At 37.8% G+C, this 7,405-nt stretch overlaps 1 protein-coding gene across 1 annotated transcript in view; it reads right to left on the reverse strand.

The window, feature by feature from the left end:
• The window catches only part of LOC132053062 (E3 ubiquitin protein ligase DRIP2-like), a 13,497-nt gene extending 13,449 nt beyond the window's left edge, over positions 1 to 48 (reverse strand). The window contains exon 1 of the mRNA XM_059444886.1: positions 30 to 48. The gene's annotated coding sequence lies outside the window, so the exon portion shown is untranslated. The remainder of the gene's footprint in view (positions 1 to 29) is intronic.
• Between the last annotated feature and the right edge of the window lie 7,357 nt (positions 49 to 7,405).

Raw genomic sequence — 7,405 nt, forward strand, 5'->3', positions numbered from 1 at the left:
AAATTTGGGGAAAAAGAAAACTTGGGTACCCATAGATTGGGGTAGGGTGGGGTGGGGGCCTAGGGTCGTCTATGATCTTCTCTTCTTCTTTGTTATTCTGTATGTATATATATATATATATATATATATATATATATATATATATAGCGCGCATACTGTGTATTGTGTAATTTGGGAGTTGAAATCGAGAGAAATGGGTTGGACTACACAATAGCATGAACCAAACCGAATACTTTCCTTACTTTTATATTACGGACACCGCACTCTTTACTGTTTCTATTTTTTATGGATATATTCAATATTCAATGTTTTTACTTTTCTATGCAATATTTTTAGGAAAGTAAGTATTTATTTTGTCTGAAGACCAGGGCATCATTAATTTGAAGTCAAGAGGCATATTATTACTTAACCATGAGTAAATATTAAAAGATGTATATAGAAGAGATATACTCCCTCCGTTCATATTTGACTTAACACAAGGAGCAATAACTAAATGATAACAAGTAAAAATGGACAGAGGGAGTGTTTTTCTTCTAAGTTGAATTTTGAAAATTATGTTTGACCATAAAATGATGAAAAAATTCGGAATTCAGTTTGATATCTAAAAAACACCAAAAAGTTATTTTCACTTTTCGATTCCAAATAAATCACAAAAATTTAAAAGCAACTCCAATTTTCAAATACCAACAAATGAGCCACCAGGGCCTCATACTGTATGCGCAGTATCCAGATGTGGCAAATGAACTAATGAGCCATAACGGTCTCACAACAAATATAATTGACACTTTTAGATTATCATTTCATTAGCTTATGGAAGGTATTACATATAATTCAATATAATAGACACGCTTCTAGACAAATAATTCATTTAACACATGTACAAAAATTATATTTTTCAAATACTTACAATTTCACAACCAAACAGACCTTAATTTGTTCCGAAGGAGGGTGGTGATAACATGCGCCAGTGGTGAATAGGGACGAAGACTGGGCTATTTATATGCGTGACGGCGTGCTAACAAAGGACATAGAGAAGGAAGGGTTGGTGATTAATTTTGTTGTCATGTTAGCCTAGGCGTGCAATTTAATTAAGAATTCTTTCATTTAGAAAAACTTTTACAAACTTTCCAAAAAATTAACATGTACAAACGCCATAAATTTTATAATCCTACTCATTGAAAGCTTAAAAGGGAGTTCTAAGACGTGTAATTGATGGATTTCAACAAGTTACCTTGTATTTAAAAGTGTATACCTAATGTGGCCATTTATATACTATGATGATGACTTTTCTTTAAATGGCTGGAATTTGTAAATAAATTATACTTAAAACTTAAATAAGAAAAAAAGTAAAAGCGATTACTCATCATAAAAGCATTTCCTTGTGTAAAGGGGTTGTTAAGGGTAAATACTTACATAAATGGAGTGTTTTCATCTAACTAAATAATTGATTTTAAGAATCAAATGGAGTGTTTTCAACTAACTACATAATTAATTTTAAGAATCAAAATAAAAATGCACATTATTACTTAATCGTGATTAAGTGTATGCAAGACATACAAATAAATTTTTATCATCGTTAAGTGTTGATTTCGTTAGAAGTGACTTTTTTTTAATTAAAAAAAAAAAATTGCGACTTGAAGTTGCTTAAATTCAAGAAGAGAACATGTAGGAGTTACGTGTGTTAAAAGGGTGTTGGGACAATAATGTCCCAAACCTAGTAAACTATGTCTTCAAATTAATGTTCCAAAGTATTCCAAACAGGAGTCACCTAGCTATTACTACCTTTAGTCCATATTGATTTTTGTAAACCTTTTATAGAAATTTTAATAACTTTAATCATGAGAGTATCTGTATAAATATATTATTATTGATCTTTTTATTATACATCTTGCTTAATTAACAAATGCGCTCATTGGTGTTTGAATTGAAAAAGAAAGAAATAGGTGACTTACTGTTCTTTTAATATCAAATGTATTGGAACAAATTTACTTTGTTAATTTTTTGGGACAGAATGGAGTAAACTTAAAATGGTTAAGTACAGTTATGAAATGAAACTATAATTCTAGTTATAATTGCTCCAAACTTACTTTTAATTAATACGAACCCCTTGAGTAATAGGCTAAGCGGTAACTAATTAATTAAAGAGAGTCGAGTTAGATCTTTGACTTATGCCATTAATTAATTATGTTCGAGGAAGGTCTTGAAAGCTACTTTCCTACTTGGAGAGACAATATTGTCCTCCTAATTAAATTTGGTATGATGAGCTATTAACTTCAGTAAATAAAATCGGGTATAAAAATATCGAAATATGAACGACTGAGTATTCTTTCCTTGTGGAAAATTAATGACTGAGTAAAAGGTATACACTTGTTTGATGGGTTAAATAGGTTAAGATATGGGTTGGTTGGGTGAAATATGTTTGAGTTGAGTTAAATGGATTTAATGAGTTAAATAAATTTATTGTATTAAAAAAATAGAATTTTTTGTGATATTGCATGTCAACTAGGAGTGAAGAGGAGTTTTGTTTGTTAAGTATATTCTGAGGAAAATAGTGATAATTGAATGATATTCTAGTCCTAAAAAAAAAATAAAAGTGGTATTAGAAGGCAATTCTCAATACATAGGTGACCTTTTAGGGAATTTACTCTATAATGCGTTAAACATATAACGCGCGTATATGATCGGATTGACGGATGGTGCACCTATCATAAATTCATTAGAAGGGTCTGCAGAACTTTATTTGGTTAATTATAAACCCTTTTTCTCGATAATAGTCGATGTAAGATAAAGCTTCATCAAAGGCTTTATCCAGAAAGATGCATGTCATTAAGGTATTCTCTAATCTTCCTTCAATGCCCCGGACTTTCTTCTATAAGGTCTAGTAGTTCGACCTGTCACTGGGAGAAGTGTAAAGAAGTTTCCTTTGCCCTGAGAAATAATTAGGTGGCTTCACCTTCAAACAATTAATAAAATCGAGTTAATATGTAATCATGATAGGAAACTAAGGTTGGAAAAATAAGTCAGTAATTTCTAGATTCAAGGTTTACAATTAAAGCCGAACACGGGGAAAGTTTTTTTTTTTTTTTTTCCCTTAAAAAATAGTGTTAAGAGATCATCGGGTAGTGGATGTACCATAAACATTCTTTTGGTTATATAGAACTGTATAAGCCTTCCAACAAGACTTGTATGGATTAGGCTCATATGGGTGAAGACATTCAAAAGAATGAAGAAATAAGTCAAATAAAGATCAACATCAAATTGCATTACACTATTAACCCACTTGATTGTTAATCTTATGTGCTCTTATCCTTCTAACATGAAAGAAACGAGATCACAGAATCTAATGATTGTGAAAATTCATAATATAAGGACTTTTTTTCTCTCTTAAAAGTTTTAGAAATCGGTTAAAATTTTGTGTTGCTCCAGCATTCCTCAAGGTCGAACCGTCATTAAAATGTTGTAGTCTGGTATAGCCTCACGGGAATTTCTAAATGAAATAGCACATTTGACATGCACTCTTAGTCAACGTGGAGTCGGGAACCCCTAGTCCTTTGTTATTCGAAAATAAGATTAACTGAATTTAGGTCACGTCACTTTATGTATTTTTTAAAGTATACAGCTTTCCACTTGAAAAATATATAATTATCCGATGATGATTACTATGTTTTAGGTTTATATCAACATTTTTTATCTCTGTTTAACCTTAAAACGTAAAACAGTTAAATTTATATGAGATGTCAAAGATATGTGACTAAATTCAATTAAGGATTTAAATAACGAGATATATGAGGAAAACGGACAAAAAGTCAACTCTAACTTCAAGTCGGAATCGTATGACTTCGGGCTAGGAAACCAAAGGTCGATATCCTTTCGTTCCGAGCTATCACGAGGCACAAATAAAATAAAACTCAGAACAGATGGGAACTGGTTTAATAAATTCTTATGATGGTTGATATGAACTATTTCTCTCCTTATTGTTCCCAACCCTTTTCATGAATGAAGACCTCCTCTTTATATAGTAGAAGAGTTTCAAACCTAGTACAATTCTAAATAAAGCAAATAAATCACGGTGACAGTGCACATCGCCTAGATCGACGGCAAAATATCCGGGTGAGGGTGAATATTTCGGTCTTCGTAATGGCGATCAATAGCCCTCGGCTATCGCCTCATCTTGGCCGAGGCTCGAGACCTCATTCGGTGAGATGGTCGTGTTGCACCAGAAGCATAACCATGGCGACGGAAACGGCCGCGCTTGTGTCCTCGGTTTTTACCGTATCTGACGCCTGGTCATTTCCCGCGGTGCGATTCTTGTGGCGGGGAATGGACAACTCGGCTGGCGGTCGCCTCAGTGCACAGGATGGAACCTTTTAAGTCAAATCGCTCTGCCCGATCTTTGGGTCATTATTACCCGGCCGCCGAATCTTTTTGGGGAATCCTCGGCTTGAATCGAGAACTCTTGATACGCTACGGGATCTCTTAAATCTCCTTATATAAAGCCCATTGCCTTCTTTCTTTCCGTACATCCTCAACTCGAATCTCACTTTGTTCCTCTTCTAAACCTACGATATTCTGCATTGAATCATGATACTCGCGAGGATTTTCAATCTTCGTGTTCCGGTGGTGAAGATCGTATTGTTAAGGAGAACCTTCACGATCATCGGCTTACGTACCGTTGTGACTCGGTGAAGACCGGTGCCCATTCATGCCATTGCAGAGCAGAAGGTCACGATAGGAGTTAGAATCTATTAAAGCGGGCATTGTCTAAAGCCAGTTTTTTATTTACACGAATAACTATAAAAAATTCTTCACCTTGACCCGGTGCAAGATTTCGAATCTCTTATCGATATTAAACGCCGTTACCGCCCGAGTGGGGAAAAGATTGCCTTGAAAGCGCGAGCGTTGACTTCTCCCCGTTGGGGAAGGGTGTGAAAATAACTGTCGTATTTCCTAGTTACTCGTTGTTGTACACGCATCACGTGTCCTTTGCCATAGGGTTCGTCTCTGGTTCATAGAATAATCGAGGACTTATAGTGCGATATCGGTATGTGTCGGGCCGGACTACAACGAGTTGAGGCTCGTGTTCATTGAGAAGTTGGCTAATCGTAGGGTATGGCTTTTACCTCCAATCACTTGCTTCGTTTATATATACCTCGGGTGATGGGGGGTGGTGGTTTGAATTCCTAGGGGCCGAAGCCTCGTTGACCACAAAGCCGATTATGATCGAGGGTGGCTAAATCGGTTCGTGATGGTACGCACGGTTCCTTTGCACCGCCACGTCGTCGACCCATTGATTTTCCGAAAGTGTGGAACCGCTTCACCGAACCCGGTTAAAGCCATGCCCGAAGCTGCACTGTCTTTGGTGGGTGATTGCCATACCGGGGTTTCTCGTAGCTTAAGGCGCTCTTGGAGAAGAATGGCACCCGAAGGGTGAAGGGCAGGACCATAGTAACTTCTTAATACGAATGTTTCGATCCTTGTTTTTCTTGCATCATATCTTAACTCGATATCTTTGAATTTCCCGGGACTTCGGCCGAGGAAGGCTCCCGAGGGGAAATCGGTGGCAAAGATGTAGCTCGGGGAAGAAGAACACGTACTCCACCGAGGCCGTCCGGCGCGGGAGGCGGCGATTTTGCCGTTGTGCATTCGGGGGTTGGATCTCGGTCGAACTCGCCATATTATGGGGACTCGCGGGGGAGATGCCCTTTGGGTGAAAGCACGCCGGTGATTGTACTTGATGAGGAAGATTTTTGGGAGCCGGGATATCCGGGTCGTCACCTCGGGTGCGGAGTCATGGGGACAAACTAATCGGTATCGTCAATCATTTGTCGCATCCGTGGAATATGCCTAGGAGATCTCATCCTCCGACTTGTTAGTTTGAGCCGGATGTGGGCTACTTGCTTTTACTTTTCCGATTCTGGAGTCGCGAGTAGGGTTTTAACACTTGCTTTTTACGATGTCTTTATATGTACCGGCACGATCGGGATTTTATGAGAAATGGGAAAAAATCTTTAATGGAATCTTAGGCGGTTGTTATTGGACTTTATCGAGCATCCGTGTGATGTTTTGTACCTAAACTTTTAGCATATGCCTTTGTTGTATTTTATCAATAATTGTTTTATTCCATATCGAATAGAACAGGCGTGTTTTCTTGGTTTGAATTTGGTAGTTCATAAACATTCATTCCATAAGCGAGTATCCGGTTAGTAAACTCGGCGAAACCGGTTGAAACAATATCTTTGCGAGATATTTGTAAAGCTTTTACTTGATACGGAGGGGTTTGTATTCAATGTCCATACTTTAATCTCCACGTCCTTTACTAGTCGACATGAGAGTTCGGGTTTATGCGCTGACATTCCTTAGGGGGTACGATGTTATAACGCGTACGGGATGACCTTTGAAAGTAAGGTTTCAATTTTCTAGATGCCTTTAACAAAGCCAAAAGCGAGTTTTTCCAAATGCGAATTTTTGGTTTCGGCGTCCGCAGGGATTCTACTTACACCATAGTAAATGGGATCTGCGTTCCATTCTCTCGAACCGGGACACCGCTCACACTTAATCTCGGACACGCAGGTACTCATCTGTTGCTCGTTCGTCTTTGGTGTGTGGAGTAAAGGTGGACTTGATATGTATCTTTTTGAGTTACTAACATCCAAAGCACGACATTCGGGTCGATGCAAAATCGGTCTTTTTCTTGAGCAACGAGAAGAAACGGTGACTCTTATCAGGGATGGAGATGAATCGGCTTAGGGCGGCTAAAATAAGATCGATTAATCTCTTGTACCCGCTTTAATGTCGTTTATCACGGTGATATCTTCGATTGCCTTTATCTTATCCAGTTGATTTCGATTCCCGATTTGACACCATGAATCCGAAGGAACTTACCGATCCCAGAACTCGAAGGCACATTTTTTTGGGTTCGGCTTCATGTTATGTATTTTCTTAATATCTTGAAAAGTTTCTATGAAAATTTCAAATGGTCCTACGCTTTCGCCGGGGACTTAACGACCATGTCATCTATAAAAACTTCCATGGATCTCCTGTTGGTGTTCGAACATTCGGTTTACTAGTGGCCCGATAGGTTCCTGTAGGCATTTTTAAGCGAAAGACATTACATTATAACAATATGTGTCGAACGTAGTTATAAAGAGTTTTTTCTGATCCTCCAGGTCCATTTGGTATTTGGTTGTATCCGGAATATGCATCGAGGAAACTCGTGTCGTGACCGTGGTAGCGTCGATCGTGCGATCGATCTTTGAGCAAAAAGAAACGAATCCTTCGAACGAGGCTTTGTTTAGGTCTTTATAATCTACACCTTTTTAAAATTATTCCCCCTTTTTTGGCACACCCAAAGTTAGCTAACCCAAACCCGGGTATTTTACCTCTCAAGGACCCCCAAGGATTTTGT

This window comes from Lycium ferocissimum, chromosome 4 (genome assembly GCF_029784015.1).
Source record: "Lycium ferocissimum isolate CSIRO_LF1 chromosome 4, AGI_CSIRO_Lferr_CH_V1, whole genome shotgun sequence".
NCBI classification, from domain to species: domain Eukaryota; kingdom Viridiplantae; phylum Streptophyta; class Magnoliopsida; order Solanales; family Solanaceae; genus Lycium; species Lycium ferocissimum.